This window comes from Sus scrofa, chromosome 15, assembly GCF_054392235.1.
Source record: "Sus scrofa isolate SSC_HxYL_T2T_F1_AM1 chromosome 15, Sscrofa_HxYL_maternal_Yorkshire_Landrace_v2.0, whole genome shotgun sequence".
NCBI classification, from domain to species: domain Eukaryota; kingdom Metazoa; phylum Chordata; class Mammalia; order Artiodactyla; family Suidae; genus Sus; species Sus scrofa.
In genome coordinates this window covers 149,363,868-149,380,213 of record NC_139397.1, presented here as the reverse complement: position 1 = coordinate 149,380,213, position 16,346 = coordinate 149,363,868, and the positions used below count along the sequence as shown (strand labels likewise).

The 16,346-nt window shown below is 55.3% G+C and overlaps 1 protein-coding gene across 4 annotated transcripts in view; it reads right to left on the bottom strand.

Moving 5' to 3' along the window:
- Nucleotides 1–16,346, bottom strand: part of SH3BP4 (SH3 domain binding protein 4) — a 91,303-nt gene that overhangs the window by 51,968 nt on the left and 22,989 nt on the right. For 3 of the 4 annotated variants that reach the window (XM_021074833.2, XM_084998781.1, XM_084998780.1), the window contains one exon: nucleotides 1,379–1,445. The exons of the other annotated variant lie outside the window; for it this stretch is intronic. The gene's annotated coding sequence lies outside the window, so the exon portion shown is untranslated. The remainder of the gene's footprint in view (nucleotides 1–1,378; nucleotides 1,446–16,346) is intronic. 4 annotated transcript variants of the gene reach the window in all.

Sequence of the window (16,346 nt, the reverse complement as noted above, 5' to 3'; positions counted from 1 at the left end):
CAGGGCACCGCCTTGCTGCTGGCGGCTTCTGGGGCAGAAGTATTTTAAGTCTCTTAAGACCGCAGTGGGGTAAGGATTGACCCTGGGACCAGAACACTCCCGAATTCCTGCCTTCACTACTGAAAGCCCCCAGGTCATAACCTGCAGCTGATCCCCAAACATTCTTTCTGTCCGAAAGCACAAACCTTACTGGAAAACAAAGAGATGTGATGGAAAAGCCGGGGAGGGAAGAAAGTTGGAACAAAATTCAATCAGCTTCCCCCAGCTGAACAAGATACACGCGGTTTAAAGAAGAACATAAAGAATAACCTGAACTAATCCAAGCTTTTCTTATTCAAACCGGACCCTGAAAGGAAGCAGCCTCTGGGCACTTCCATCTCCACGCCCCTCTTCCACCCGAGCCTGCAAAGGATCCCTTTTAATTAGACTTTTAAGTAGATCCAATCCTTTCACCCTATGAGGCAAGTGTCATGGGTTTTTTTTTGGTTGTTTTTTGGCTGCACCCTCTGCATAAAGAAGTTCCCAGGCCAGGGACTGAATCTGAACCACTGCTGTGACTTACACTACAGCTGCAGCAACACCAGATCCTTTAACCCACTGTGCTGGGCCGGGGATCGAACCTGAGCTTCCACGGTGACTGAAGCCACTGCAGTCGATTCTTAACCTACCGTGCCACAGCGGGAACTCCTCCTTGGTTGGTTTAAAACATGAAGCCTGCCCCATATTACCTGATCTAACCCAACCGATTTCACAAAAGAGGGTTTCCTACTGTTGCCAGCCCCAGGGAATAAAGATCAAGAACAGCCCAGAAAACACCCGAAAACGCTCTCCCAGGCTACTTTCTCCCCTCTTCCTCCTGAACACCTGCTAATACTTCCGTTCACATGTCCTGCCACTGAACTTCTTCCAGGACAAACCTCTCCCGGAGGCACAGGGCATCGCGTCGCATCATTGGTGGCCATTGTCTGGGAAATGCAGAGCCTCTTAGGTTTTAAGAATAACTCCTTTGTGCAAATACCACAGGACAGCCAACCTGGGCTCCGTCCCACGGCTGTCAGGACAGAGGACAAGCTGGTTTCTGGGTAGAGCGAGAACGTTCCACTGGCCACAGAAGGGGAAGTCACCGAGGTAAACAGAAACCAGGGACTGTTCTGGGAACTGGCTGGTGCCAGGCACACTGGTGACATCTGACCTTCTTGTGCCGGGGACACGGGGCGTTGCCAAGGATGTGAAGACAGGGCTGTGAGGGAGATGCCTGCAGAGCCAGGAAAGGCTGCGAAGGGTCGCGGGAAGCTCTTTCTCCCACCTGAAGGGCTCTGGGGCAGGACTCAGCCCCCCACACGGCCACTCAATCAGACGCTCCGTCTGCATCACTTACCTGCAACAGCTTGCGACGTCAGAGGACCGGTCCCAGGACCCGGGCTTCGGTCCAGAGAAGGAAGATGCTGCGAGACAAAAGGGGAAACGCGACTAAGACGCAGAGTCTCATTCAGCGGAAGACCTCATTTCCACCTGTGCCCTCCAAGACCCTCCCACACCCAGAGCACAGGATGTTCTAAACTGCATTTACCCGGGGAGGTGAGGGGGCTGCCAGGGGGTGGCCCCGGACCCCTTTCCATCCCAGCTGCTGCCAGGAGCCTGGTGGCCAGAGGGACCCGGCCTACAACCGCCTCCTGGAAAGAGGCCCTCCTCCCCCAGGTCAGGCCCCCGCCCGTGGCGGGGGAGGGGGGGGGTGAATGGATGCCCTTCACCCCTTCTCAACCCAGACAAGATGAAGGACCATGCCAGGGCTGGGAGCGCCGGGCGGTCTCCAAGGCCTTCCCTTGGCCCCCACCCCGGTCCCTTCCAAGTGTGCCGAGCCCAAGCATGTGCCCCAGTGAACCTGCACAGGGATCGGTGTCACACAGCTGGTTTCCGGGGGCCCAGCCTGCCACAGGGGCTCTTTTTGCTTTTTTTCCTCCCATGCTACGTCGTCTTCCCTCACCTGCCGCCGCTTCTCCCACAGGCGCTGATGGTGTTGGCTCAAGAGAATAATCGCATCAGCTAACCCCAGATGTGCTCCTGACACCTCGCCAGCTGCGGGGCCTCCTCCCCACGCGCTGGTCATTTGCCTGGTAACTAACAGAGTACGGAGCCCACGTCGGGGACAGATTCTTAAACAAGTGATGCACAGCGAGGCTGACGCTACCACCACGCCACGACCCCCGTGAGCACGGGCCCGAGGCTGACCTACTGGACCGAGTCACGGAGCTGCTTTGCAGGAAGCCTGCACCTGGCCAGGCTGTGAAGCAGGAGGCGGAACTGTCCTCCTGGATCCCTTCCCTAAATCAACAGCCTCCCCCGAACAGTCAGCCCTGAACAGACCCTCCCCCGCGTAAAGAGTTCACATGCAATTACAAGGAGCATCGTAAGGGGGCAAGAATTGGCCCCTGAGACACCAGGACAGCTGGCTGGTCTTGAGAACATCGCCTCCCCTGGGGGCTTCCACAGTGGGATGAATTCCAGATGTGCAGAGAGGCGCAAAGGAGGCGACGGAGGCTCAGAAGGAAAGAGAAAATCAGGGCGTGTGGCTGCTCTCGAGGTAGAGACAGACCTGAGCAGACGAGGGGACCACACAGGCGGGGAGCTCCCTGGTGGCGCTGTGGGTTAAGGACCTGGCATTGCCACTGCTGTATCATGGGCTGGATCCCTGGCCCGAGAACTTCTGCTTGCTGTGGGCGGGCCAGAAAAAAAAGACCATACAAAGGCGAAAGGAAAAACTCCAGTGAAATCAATGAACAGCCCGAAAAAGGCAACAACCGGCTAATGGGATTATTCAAATGACACACAAGAGTTAAGATCCCGAGAAGAGAAGACTCGGGGTGGGGAGAAGGTGTTCCCATAGGGCCGCTGTTGACCCGTCACGTGAATTTGGGACGTGTCTGCCACCTCGGGGTCCTCCCCAGAGCGCCCGTGGTACCACAAAGATTCTGCCTATGAGTTAAAGGGGGGACAGGGCTGGAAAGGCCTGGGGGGTGGGGGGTGGCCTCTGGGAAGTGGTTTGTGGTGTTTTCTGCTTCTTCAGCCTTCTCTAACCTTCCACTTGCTTCTACGGTGAGTACAGAATGCATTTCTTTCATTTATTTTATTTTTTTTGAGTTATCATACCAGCCTACCTAAGAGCTTGGGTGCCTCCTTTTCTTTATAAACCCCAACCCCCATATCTAGGCTGGAGGAGGGGACTTTCTCACACTCCGACCAGGTGTTCACACTGCGGGGCCTTGGACCTCCGCACAGGTCCACCTGCAGGCCCTTCAGGAAGGGCGGGAAGTGGTCGGGGGCTGGCGAGGCCATGGAGTCTCCCCAGAAAGAGCATCTCCTTGTGGCCAACGGCCTTGACCGCCCACATCCGCGTTCCTTCTCCCCTGAAGCCCATTTCCCAGACGCAAAATAACTGGTACCTTCGCAAAGGGGGAAACTGGGAGGCAGATGCACAGGGAGGACTGCACGTGAAGACGAGGGCAGGGGTCAGGGTGATGCCTCCGCTGCAGAGGGATGCCCAGGGTTGCCAGGGAGCCAGCAGAAGGACGGGAGGGGCCTGGAACAGCTCCTCCCCCAGGACTCAGAAGCGACCCACCCTTGGACTCTGCCTGAGACTTTCAGCCTCCAGAACTGTGAGATGATGCGTTTCTGCTGTTAAAGCCCCCCAGTCTGGGGTCCTTTGCTACGCACCCCAGCAAACTAACCCCACTGATCTGCAGAACGGGAGAGGGCAATCTGAGGCTTCCTGTCTCCAGAGCTGCCATGAAAGCGACAGATTCAAAAACGCTCTGTAAACTCCCATCCGCCTCAACCAAGAGCTTGGCCGGCGTTAAGGCCACATGAGCTGTGCTGTGCACGCTGCAGGGTCAGGCCCCTGGGGGTGGGTCCCGTGTGCTCCTGGTGTCACTGAGCCCAAACCTTCCTGCAGGATTCCAACAATCCCAGCACGTGCTCAGTGGCCCTGCATCCACACTGGTGCCCAGTGCAGTGTTTCACAGCATGGTGGCTCTGGGGAAACTGGGAAACTGCTAAGTCCACTCCACAGGCTGCCAGCATCATGATGAACACGTGGGGAGCCAATCGCCAAAGGTTCCTTTCAGATTCAACTGGAATCTCTCTGTGGCAGGAACGGTTCCCCCCAATCCTCACCCCAACTGCACCTGAAAAGCACCAAAGCAGTGGCACGAAGGCACAAAGCAGAGCCAAATCCTGCCTGTCGCCTGTCTCTGCCCATGAACAAAGCAGAGTTTCCTTTTTAAAAAACTATTTATTCATTGTTATTTTTTAATTTAGTTTTCTCTTTAGGGCCACACCTGCGGCATATGGAAATTCCCCAGCTAGGGGTTGAATCAGAGCTGTAGCTGCCAGCCTACACCCCAGCCCCAGCCACGTGGGATCTGAGCCGCATCCAGGACCTACACCACAGCTCGCAGAAACACCAGATCCTTAACCTACTGAGCGAGGCCAGGGATCGAACCCACATCCTCACGGATACTAGTTGGGTTTGTAACCCACTGAGCCACAACGGGAACTCCAAAGAGTATCTCAATAGCTAGAAAAAAAATCAAAGCAATATTTCAGGACATGAAGACTACAGGAAATTCAGGTTGCAGTACCAGGAAATACAGTTTTACTGAACCCAACCCACGGCCACACCTGTTCACTGACATCTAGTCTATGGTTCTTTTATGCGTCAATGACACAGAGCAGCCGCCACAGAGCCCTGATGGGCCACGAAGCCAAAATACTGTCTGGCCTTTCACAGAAAAAGTGTGCAGGCCCAAATCTACACCAGCCCTCTGGACGCCATGGGGCAGAGGGACAGGCCAAGGTACCCTCAAGTCACAGGGAGGTGGGCAGTGGGCACGGCCCATGCGGGATGCCAGAGAGCTGGCCAGGCGGCAGGTGGGTGGGATCTGAGGTGGCAAGAGGGCAGGGAAGGACAACAAAGGGGAGGTGTCACTAGAAAGGGACACAGGAATGGCCCCAAGGTAAACTTCCTCCACCGGAAACTGTTTCCTGGAGCGGGCTCCAACCTCAAGAGAGGGGGCACCGGACTGCCTGCAGCGTCACAGGGCCCACCCACCACCCCTGAGCACAAGTTAGCACGGGGCCCTTTGCGAGTGGTGCTCAAGGCAGACTCCGGGCGCGGGGGGCTCCCACGGCCTGGCCTTGGACTTCACCCTTGGCCTTTCACTGTTTACCCTACAAGGCAACCAATTCACAACACTGAGAAAACCACACTACTGGAGGCAGAACCTTTGGATGCCACGCTCTCAAAAGAAATACTAGGCGCACTGTTCACTGAACCAGCACTCAGGCGTGGGGTGGGCGATGCCGCCCAGAGGAAGTGTCTGAAATCGCGCCTGATTTACACGGCGAAATTTTCTCACACAGTTTCCAGAACTGTTCACCCACCCTCCTAACATTGCGTAATATTTCAAATGTTACAGAGCACGAAGAGGTTAAGGAATATCCTTTCCTCCCTCCTGGATGGAACCGAGACTGAATATAAAGCACAAAAGGCGGGGGACCGAGACCCCCACCAGCCGGACACCTGCCGTGGTTTCATTTTCACGTCCATCCTTTCACCCTCGTCTGCGGGTCCCCACCTGGTGCCCGACCCCGTGTCACGTTGGTGCATTAATTAGTTCGCCGTCACACCCTCCCTCCCTGGCAGAGCCGGAAGGAGGGTGGAGGCTTCGTGTGTGGCCACAGGAGGTGCTGTGGCACCTGGACCCCTACTCAGCTAATGGGGACACCCGCACTTGTGGCCAGGAAGCAGCTTTGTCCTCCTCTGGGCTTCTGCTCCCACTGGATGGAGCTGGCGGGGCCTCACGATGGACACGTTTAGGGATTTAATTATTCTATAAATCATCAGGTGCGATGAGCAGCTCCCGGGACGGGTCAACGGAATATTTCATAAAGATGCTGTCGAGGGGGCGTCCCTTAAAAGCAGGCTGGCAAACGAGAGCCCATGAAACATTGAAGGAGCAGCTAACAGAACTCCAGCAGAATTCGGGGCTCGGCCGCTCTGCCTGCCTCTGTGTCCTCACTTGGCTTTCAAAGGGGAATAAAGAGGAGGCCTGGGCTGGGGTCCGCGCCAGACACAGCTGCCAGACCCCCGCTCAGATCTGCACCCGACGGAGGAAGAACGGAAGATCCATGGACACCGGCATTTCCCATTAAAAAACCCCGAATTCCCCCAGGCTTTAATGTTTTCCACCCACTGACCAATTACTCAGGGAATTTGATGTCGGATCTGGGGCCCAGCGCGGGGTTCCCAGGGGGGCTGGAGGTTTCAATCCAATGTCTTGACAAGCAGCCCTTAAACGCTGATGAAGCAGCGCTGCCTGCACAAGTCCTGCGCGTTAGATTCGGACCGTAACCTTTTCTTAGTAAACGGGGAGCCGGCACCGCCCGGGACCGGGGGTGCGAGGTGCCACGGGGTGGGAGGCAGCCTGGACACGGAGGGCTTCTGAGATGGTCCCCAGACGCGCGGATCCAGCCCTGCCCTGCACTGGCTTGGTGACCTGCGCTGTTATGACCTGATGGCACCCTGGCCCCCGGCTTCCTCCGGTGACAGCCAGCGCTCGCCACATCCAAGAGTGAGAGAGCACTCTTTTTTTTTTTTTTCCCCTACTTCATCTTTTTTCTCCCTATCCTGTGAGAGGATACCCTTCCCTTCTCCACCAGCCCGAGGAGCATGCTGCGGGCAGGGCCCTGGCCTCTTCTTCTTTGAAACATCAAAGGCCAGATCTTTTTTGAAAAAAAAAAAAAAGAATATATTTACTTTTTTAATACAGCAGCTCCAGGTAAAGCACATCCATTGGACAATCTGATTCTGGCCTGAATGTATTTTCTTTTCTTTTTTATGAAGATAAGTTGATTTACAATGTTGTGCCAATTTGTGCCACACAGCAAAGCAACCCAATCTCTCACACACACATTATATATATGTACATTCTTTTCCTTCTTTTTTTTTCTTTTTAGGGACACACCTGAAGCATGTGGAAGTGCCCAGGCTAGGGGTCGAACTGGAGCCTACACCACAGCCACAGCAATGCCAGATCCAAGCCACATCCGTGACCTACACTGCAGCTCACAGCAATGCTGGATCCTTAACCCACTGAAGGAGGAGGCCAGGGCTCCAACCCCTGTCCACATGGATACTAGTCAGGTTCGTTACCGCTGAGCCACGATGGGAACTCCCTGTTTTCTTTTCAGGGCTGCACCTGCAGCATATGGAGGTTCCTAGGCGAGGGGTTGAATTGGAGCTGCAGCTGCCGGCCTCCACTACAGCCACAGCCAGGCCAGATCCGAGCCACGTCTGCGACCTGCAGCACAGCTCACGGCACACCGGATCCTTCACCCACTGAGCGAGGCCTGGGATGGAACCTGCGTCCTCATGGATCCTAGTTGGAGTCTTAACCCGCTGAGCCACGACGGGAACCTCTACATTCCCTTTCTTACAGTATCTTCCATCCTGGTCGATCCCAAGAGACTGGAGAGAGTTCCCCATGCTGTGCAGCAGGACCTCGTCGTTAATCCATCCCAAATGGAATAGTTTGCATCTGCTCACCCCAAACTCCCCGGCCGCCCCGCTCCCTCCCCCTTGGCAACCGCACGTCTGTTCTCTACGTCTGTGAATCTGTTTCTGTTTCGTAGAAAAGACCAGACCTTTAGCACCAAATACACAGTAGACACCTTGCAAAATGCTTATAGCATAAATTTAGGCTGAGAATTGAATGTGAATTAAATTTGAATTAAGCAGCGGTTGTCCAACACGAGCACATGCCAGACTTGCCTGGAGAGTTTGTTAAAACACAGACGGCCTGTCTCCATCCCCGAGGCCCGGGCTGGGCCTGAGACTGTGCATGTCGCACTCGCTCCCAGAGGAGGGGGCTACTGCCGGACCCCGAACCACACTCTGAAACCACCGGTATCATCAATGCCCGTACTGAGGATGTGCTTGTCCGTCTGGCCTCCAGGATGCTGGAGGTGGGCAAGGCTGGCATCACTGTGGCCCTTGTAGCGTAGCGGACGAGGGCGCTGAGATTCAACAGGGTTTCAATGACTGCCCGAGGTCACGGCTGGAGGCTGGGGTCACAACCCACTTAGCAAAGTAGCCCCCGGGGCCCTTGATGAGCAGAATAAAGGTCAAAGGCGAAGACAACAAAGGAAGACAAAGCGGGCTGCAGGCAGGATGCCCGCATGGGCAGGCGAAGAACGCCAGCCCCGTTCCAGCACGGCGCTGCTTCCTTCTTCCCTCCTTCCGAGACAGAAATGACAACCGCCCCCCAAGTCTGCTGAAGCAGGAAGAAGGGCAATATCCTGCCTGGTATTGATGACCAAAGGAGGGAGTGCCTGTGCCGGTCCTTGGAGATGCACAGAGCAAAGAGGCTCCCTACCTACATAGAGGAGGCTGAAAATACTGGGACAAGTCCCTGCCTGGAAGCTCAGACCCTGCTGGAAACAGAGCCTCGAATCCTGGCTCTCCTGGCTCTGGCCCTGCATGTGTGACCACGGGATGGGCACCTTTGCTCACCCGGCCTTGGGTGACAGCCTTGGCCCCTGCACGGTGGTATCCAGCGCTGGTCCCTTTCTGCCAGAATCCCAACAGCCAGCTCCTGCCTTGGGGCTGCCCGGCTGTTTCCTCGCCCCTCCCTGACCACAGACAGCGCGTCCCCACCTCGGACCACCCACCCTCTGACCTGCGAATTCTTCTTCCTGGGGGTCAAATCTTCACCCCGGCAACCTCCCACCTTAGCAACGGTGAAAGAGGCAGGAGAGGGCGAGATGCGGCTGGAGCAGCCCAAGTGGGCCTTTCCGGGTGACCCAAATTCCCTCCACGCCTGACTCACCCAGACTAAGGGCCCCGAGAGGCCCCTTCCCTGTTCAGCTTTGCAAAGCGGGCTTGGGGGCCGCGGTCCGCCTTGCGGTTGGACTGGGGCAATGATCGGTTTGCAAAGTCCAGCCAAACTGGTGGCGAAAGGGCGGCGTGGCTACTCTCTAAGAGCATCCAGTGATGTGTGATTTATCTGCCACGCAGCCCAGGCCACCCTCCCTCCCCCGCCCCTGCCCCCACTTGCAGACCACACGCCCTCCCCTCAAAGAGATGCAAAAACTGGGTCAGAAACAGAGTCACTGCAATAAACATCTCCTGAAGCCCTGAGACCTGGATCAGATTATAAGAAGACCATTCTGTATTTTTATTTATTTTCCCCAAACCAAGCCTCAGATTCTAAACTCTTTGTTGAGAGAAGCACGATGTTGTCCAGAGATGCCAGGTGACCCCAACCTCAGGAATAGCCTTTTTTTTTTTTTTTAACGAGACATTTTTTTTAAAAAATGCAATCTTGTAGAGTTCCCGTCATGGCTCAATAGTTAGAGAACCCGACTAGCATCCATGAGGAATAGGGTTCGATCCCTGGTCTCGCTCAGTGGGTTAAGGATCAGGCGTTGCCCTGTAGGTCGCAGATGCGGCTCAGATCTTGCGTGGTGTAGGCCGGTGGCTACAGCTCTGATTGGACCCTAGCCTGGGAACCTCCATATGCAGCGGGTGCAGCCCTAAAAAGACAAAAAGACTTAAAAAAAAAAAAAAATTGCAATCTTGAAAAAAAATTTTTTTGTCTTTTTTAGGGCTAGACCTGCAGCACATGGAAGTTCTCAGGCTAGGGGTCTAATCAGAGCTACAGCTGCTGGCCGACACCACAGTCGCAGCAATGCCAGATTCTAGCCGAACGCACAACCTATGCTGCAGCTTTTGTAATGCTGGATCCTTAACTCACTGAGTGAGGCCAGGGACCAAACCCGCATCCTCATGGATTCTAGTCAGGTTCTTAACCTGCTGAGCCACAATGGGAACTCGAAAAAAACTGTTTTAATGCCAATGTGAAGAAGCTGTGCTACCGCTGGCTGCCTGCTGGAGTGAGATGCTTGCATTGTGGACACAGGGTTGGGTGACCTTCCCCAGCCCCCGCCCACCTGCACAGCTCCATGGGGTCAAATCCCCCCTCCCCCGGCCATGCCCCAGCTCCTAACTATAGGCTGAAACAAGATCGAGCGTGGAATTGGGTGGGTCAAAACACGCCAGTCCAGGCGGTTATTAAGGGACGTGACAGGTGAGCTCTGTGTGCCGTCCCCGCCACTCCCCAACGGAGCCAACTGAACCCCGAGCATCAGCCCCCCTCTCCCCCAGGCACTGCTCCAGAGAGCTACTTATTCTTACCTTCGTCATAAGCCACCACCAATTAGGCGTGAAAGGTTAACAACTGAATGCAGTGCAAGCTCCCCGGGCTGCCGCTCCCTTGGCTTCGAGTGGCCTGAGGTCACAGTGTCCACAGATCACTCTGGCATCTCTCGAACCCTCACTTGGGCTCTGTTCCTCACAAGCTACAGAGGGACCAGCAAGATCAATAAAACACGTGCGTCCCGCGTCCTCAAACGCAAGTTAGAGGAAGTAGGTACCTCACTACAAGACAAGACTGCACACAGAAGATGCCAAGAGAGTGGCCGTGTGAGTACAGGACAAGATGAAGAGAGCCTCCTGGATGGCAAAGGGGCTCCCGGGATGCAGAGAAGGTACCACCTGGGCTGACCCGGCTCCAAACAGGTCATCAGAGAGGATGCGATACACAGGGTCACAGCACCTGCGCGGGCCCACCCCTCCCCCCACACACCTGAACTTTCTCCGACGATCCTCTGAGCACCCTCTGCCTCGCTGGTGGCCGAGAGTCATGAAGACAGACCTCGGTGGCCGGCTGAGCTCTCGCTCGACGGGGCTGAAATACCTGCCTTTCCCCTGGGCCACAGGGCACCGTCAAGTCTGGGTTTGGTTAGGACCACGCCATACTGGCTTTGGGTACAACCGCTCACCCCTCCCTGGGCTGTCAGGAGACAGAGACCTCCAGACGGGCAGGGGCGACCCCCACCACAGGCTCCCCGGCCCCCACCCAGCCTGCCCCAGCCCCCGTCCCCCAGGGACGATTCTAAAGCATGTTCTCCGGGTTCCTCGGGAGGGTCCCCACCGCAGGGGAGCCCCAGCCATCACGGTGACCGTGAACCCGGTAACTCCCTTTGCCTCACACCCCGCCTTTTCCGCGTCTCATCCTCCTGCCCCCTGACTCCTGCTTCCAGGGACCACCCCTCCCCAAGTATCAGCCCCCAAAGCCTCATCTCAGTTCTGCATTCGGGGATCTCAAATGAGAAAGATGGCCGATGCCAGGCTGGCACGAGGCCCCTGGGCCTTTTGGTCAGGACACAGGCACCGCTGGGTGACCTGAATTCGAGCCAGGGGCTATGCGGTCCTGCTGGAGACGCCCAAGTTAGAAAGCCAAGGAAGTATCTGTTGCCTTAATAAGACACACGCATGCGCAGCTAAATCTAGAGAAAAGCAAAGGGTATTTATACCCCGACTGACATTTTTACATTAAAAATACATAAATTCACCGCGGCTCACGTCCAGGCTCAGGGCCATCCGAGCTCATGGTTCCCAAGGAATTCGTGACTCTGAACTGGGCCTGGATCCCGGTTTTGGCTCTGTGGTCCCAGCCCCCACGTCAGCAGGGCGCCCAGCCCCAAACTGAGAGCACCCCGAGATCTGGCCTCCAGCCACGTACACCCAGGGCTCTGCTCAGAAGTCACCCCCTCAGACCCCCCAGACTTCCGAGTGACTTTCCCAGGGCTGCTGGAATGGACTGCCACAAACCTGGTGGCTTAACGCCCATTTCTTCTTAGGGTCTGGAAGCTGGTTTCGCTGGGCTCACGTCAGGGTGCTGCCCAGTCTGGTGCCTTCGGGAGGCTCTAAGGGGAGAATCCCTTCCCCTGGCATGTGGCCCCTCCTGCGTCTCCCAAGCCCACCCTCTAATCTTATCTCCGTCATCACAGGGGCTCCTCTGCAGTCACCTCTCTCTTAAAACGACACATTTAGGGTCCATCTGGATAATACGGGGTAACAACCTCTTCACCTCAAGATTGTTTTGTTTGTTTTTCTATTTAAGGCCGCACCCGAGGCATATGGGAGTTCCCAGGCTCCGGCTAATGGGAGCTGTAGCCACCAGCCTAGGCCACAGCAACACCAGATCTGAGCCGAGTCCGTGACCTACACCACAGCTCGTGGCAACGCTGGATCCTTAACCCACTGAGCAAGGCCAGGGATTAAACCCATGTCCTCAAGGATGCTATGTCAGGTACTTAACCCACCAAGCCACAATGGGAATTCTTAGACTCTTAAATCAATCTCACAGCAATGTCCTTCTTGCCATAGAAATGAACATTCACAGGTTTGGGGAATCAGCACGTGACTGCCCCTGGGAGCCCGTTACTCAGCCCACCACACACCGACTCAAAAACAGCACGGCTTTTCTGCCCAGCCCTCCACCTGGCTCCAGGGACCACTCCCAGGCTTCTTGGTGTATCATCTGTTCATTTCCTTTCTCTTCCACCCGAGAAAATGCTCCACGAAGGCAAAGACTTTTCAGCCGGTTCACCTGGAAGCACCCGGGACACAGTGGCCACTCAGTAAATTGTTTAAGCATCTTCTCAAGGAATCAGCATCTGTATTTTTTGTTTGTTTTTGTTTTTGTTTGTTTGTTTGTTTTTTAGGGCTGCACCTGCAGCATATAGAAGTTTCCAGGCTAGTGGTCGAATCAGAGCTGCAGCTGCCAGCCTACAGCTGACTGACAGCCACAGCAACACCAGATCTGAGCTGTATCTGTGACCTACGCCATAGCTCACCGCAACGCTGGATCCTAACCCACTGAGAGAAGCCAGGGATTGAACCCACATCCTCATGGATATTAGTCAGGCCATAACCCAGGGAGCCAGATAGGAACTCCAGCATCTGCATCTCTAACAAGCTCATGTATATGGTCCACGTGGCAAGAATCCACCTGTCTCCCTCAGTGCTGCATCCCAGCCCCTACACCTGCTGCACCAGCCCATGTTAAGATGCTCCGTTAGTGGCACCTGTTGCCAGAACATAAAAGAAAGTCCCCCAGGTACTGTGATTTGCAGCCAGTTTGGGAACGAATGAGCAACTGTCTCCCAGATGGTCCAAGCTGCATCTCTCCAGCATCCACCCTCTGGCCACCTCCTTGCCCTCGATGACTATCCTCCCCCCCCTCCCCCAAACACAAAGTGCCCTTCTCTCTCTGGCCACCAGCCCACCTTGGGGCCAGGCTTCCCTGCCTCAGCTCAAGGCTCTCCCCACCTTGTCCCCATCCCACCACCAGCCCCCTGGGTCCACCGCCAACTCCCCGCTCCCCCCCACCTCCCGCCTCATCCCATCTCCTCACTCAAGGCCCTGCCTACCCACGGCTCCCACCAAGAGACTTGGGACACCAGGTCTCAGTGACACCACCCCCCGCCCCCCGGAGGGATGTCACTTTTGGGCAATCAGTGCAGCTGAGCTCCTGATGCTGTCGTTTCCTGGGCATCAACCTCTGGGAGCCCTTCTGTCCTCTGGGGACGGTGACACACCATTTCTCTGGTGCCCTCCGGCTTCCGGCTTAGGACTCTGACGTTTAACAGAGATGCAAGCCCTGGCGCATGCTCCCCCCATCCATAAAACAGGCACAGCATGGGCCGCGCCACATGACTGCCAGCTTGACCCCAGCACGTGAGAGCTGCCAGTTGGGCAATGACACGAGGAAGCAACAAACCTAGAGAAGCCACAGGTGCCACCAGCTAGCCAGCCAGGAGCAGGCGACACCCTCTCACCTGGGAGACGACCAGGCACCATGAGAGACTGAGACCAAGGCCACAAAGTATCGCCAGGGGTGAGAGGGGTCTTAGGGGCTCCAGATAAAATCTAGGACATCCAGTTAAATCTGAATTTCAGATACATAATTTTATCACTCTAACCGTGTCCCAAATAATCAAACATCCTGGGATGTAGTGCATTTTTATTTGCTAAACCTGGGGGGGGTGGCCCCCTGGGCTGTGCCAGTCAGAAGAGGTTCCCCAAAAGAGAAGTGGGTGGTGGCCTCCCCAGGAGGAGGCAGGGAGATCTGGAGCCAAGTCCCTGAGGGCCCAGGCCAGCTCCTTCCAGAGTTCATGGACGAAGCCCCACTCCATGGGTTCAACTTCCTATTAAAGAGCTTTCTCAAAAAATAGAATCCTTCTTGCTAGCTAAGAAAAAAGGAGTTATTTTGGAGTTCCCTGGTGGCTCAAGAGGTTAAGGATCACCACTGCCGCTGCTGTGGCTCACGTTACAGCTCTGGCTGGGGCTCGATCCCTGGCCTGAGAATTTCCACATACTGCGGGTACGGCCAAAATAAGTAAATAAATTTTTTTTAAAAAGTTGTTTCCATAATATTTTTCTTTTTGCCTTTTTTTTTAGGGCCACACTTGAGGCATATGGAAATTCTCAGGCTCAGGATCGAATTGGAGCTGCATCTGTGACCTACACCACTGGATCCTTAACCCACTGAGCGAGGCCAGGGATCAAACCCGTGTCTTCATGGATACTAGTCAGGTTCTTAATCTGCTGAGCCACAACGGGAACTCCCTCCACAGTATTCTTCCGCGCCAACACAATTCTACAAGAATTCACAAACAAAGCAGCGACTCCGCCCACAAAGATCGCCATGGAAACGGATCACCTCCATCCCGAAAATCATGACTTCACCTCACATTCCACCAGACACCGACCACAGATTGTTCGCAGAAGAATCCTTGTGCAAACAAACACCAGCCAACTGCGGCTGAATGGCAGGAAGCAGAGCGGCTTTTTCTAATTTTAACTTTCTCCAGGAATGCACTCGTTCGAAACACGCCGTGCCCATGCCTCCCAGACCCCGCATTCCTTTAGTAAAGCGACCGCCACCTCCAGGGGCCACGACAAAATGTGGATTGAAAGCTGCGAGGAGGGTGGGGGGGTGCGTCCTGTGCCTGAGGTCCAGCGCTGACTCACTGATTTTCTCCAAAATGACTAAGCGGCTAAAGTGAGCGGTTGGAGCAGGAAAGCACGCCCAGAGCAGAGGGCGATGCGAGAGGGGACAGAAAGTGAGCGGACTCGCCCAGAAAGGCAGCTGCCAAGAATTAGGATAAGCGGGCGCTCATCTCCCAGCACGATGCTTTGGCTCAGGACCAGGAGGCCCCGGGGGCAGAACCGCGAACACCTTCAAAACAGTTCTGCCCAGTATCTCCCCAGGATGCAGAACGTGCCTCGATGGATTTTCAAAGCCCCTGTGAGCACGTAAGCTGGGAGGCAACATTTGCAATGTTCATAGCCAAGAAAGGCTTATTCTCCAGCAAATTCAAAGAACTCCTACAACCCGGTGAGAAAAATGGGCAAAACCATGAGAAGCATCTTCAGAAGAAAGGAGAGTCGCCGGTGAACACTAGTTTAGGGTGACTAATCGAGAAAGCACGACTCTTTGGATGGATGTGGAAAATCCCTCCACCTCCATCAGACCTCCTCCCAAGTGAAGGGACAACCTCAGGGCTGCAGGGATGGGGGGATGGGGGTGGGGGGACAGCGTGAATGACCTGGAGCACGGCTGGAGGGACGGAAGGGGAGACCCTCTGCCCCCCCCCGCCAGGGTCACCCTGCAGATGGGCATTTGGCTGCTGTGCTGCAAGCGCGGTTTCGAAGAGCAAACGGCTGAAAAGAGCTCTGTCCCCAAGAGAAGGACGAAGAAGCTGTTCGTGCCAGCACGCGAGCCAGATGGGAACACTCAGAAGAGTGTGTATCAGTCACCTCGTGCTGGGTAACAAAAGAGCACAAACAGGAATCCAGGTGTGGCTTCGCTAGGTCCCCTGCCACAGGCCAGTCAATGCCTCGGCCAGGGCTGGAGTCTCATCTGAAGGCTCGATGGGGGAAGGCTCTCCCTCTGACTCACGTGCTTACTGGCTGTTGGATTCAGGGCTTCAGATCCATGTCATGGGGGCCCCTCTACATAGCAGCTTCCTTTGTCAAAGGCAGCAAGGAAAGCTGGCATCAAGAAGGCCATTGTCATCTTTTGTAGCTTACTCATGGCAGGGATGCCCATCACTTGGGGTGAATTCTATCATTTAAAAGCAGGTCGCCAGGCCAGCCACATCTGGGGAGAGTCACACAAGGGAGTAGAGGCCTGCAGGTGGGGGTCACGGGGTGGGGGTACCTGGTTCCATTTATACAGGATATTGCTTATGGGCCTGACGCTGACCATGCTGTAAACTGGGGAGCAAGGGGGCGATGATCACAAAATTCAGGAGAGGGACGACCCTAAATGATTAGGGGACATTAGATAAGATACATTTGGGAGAGGGTGGGAGAGAGGGCCTTGGGGTGGGGGAGGGGCCTCGAGACTTCAATGTCAAGGTCAAGCTCCATGTTT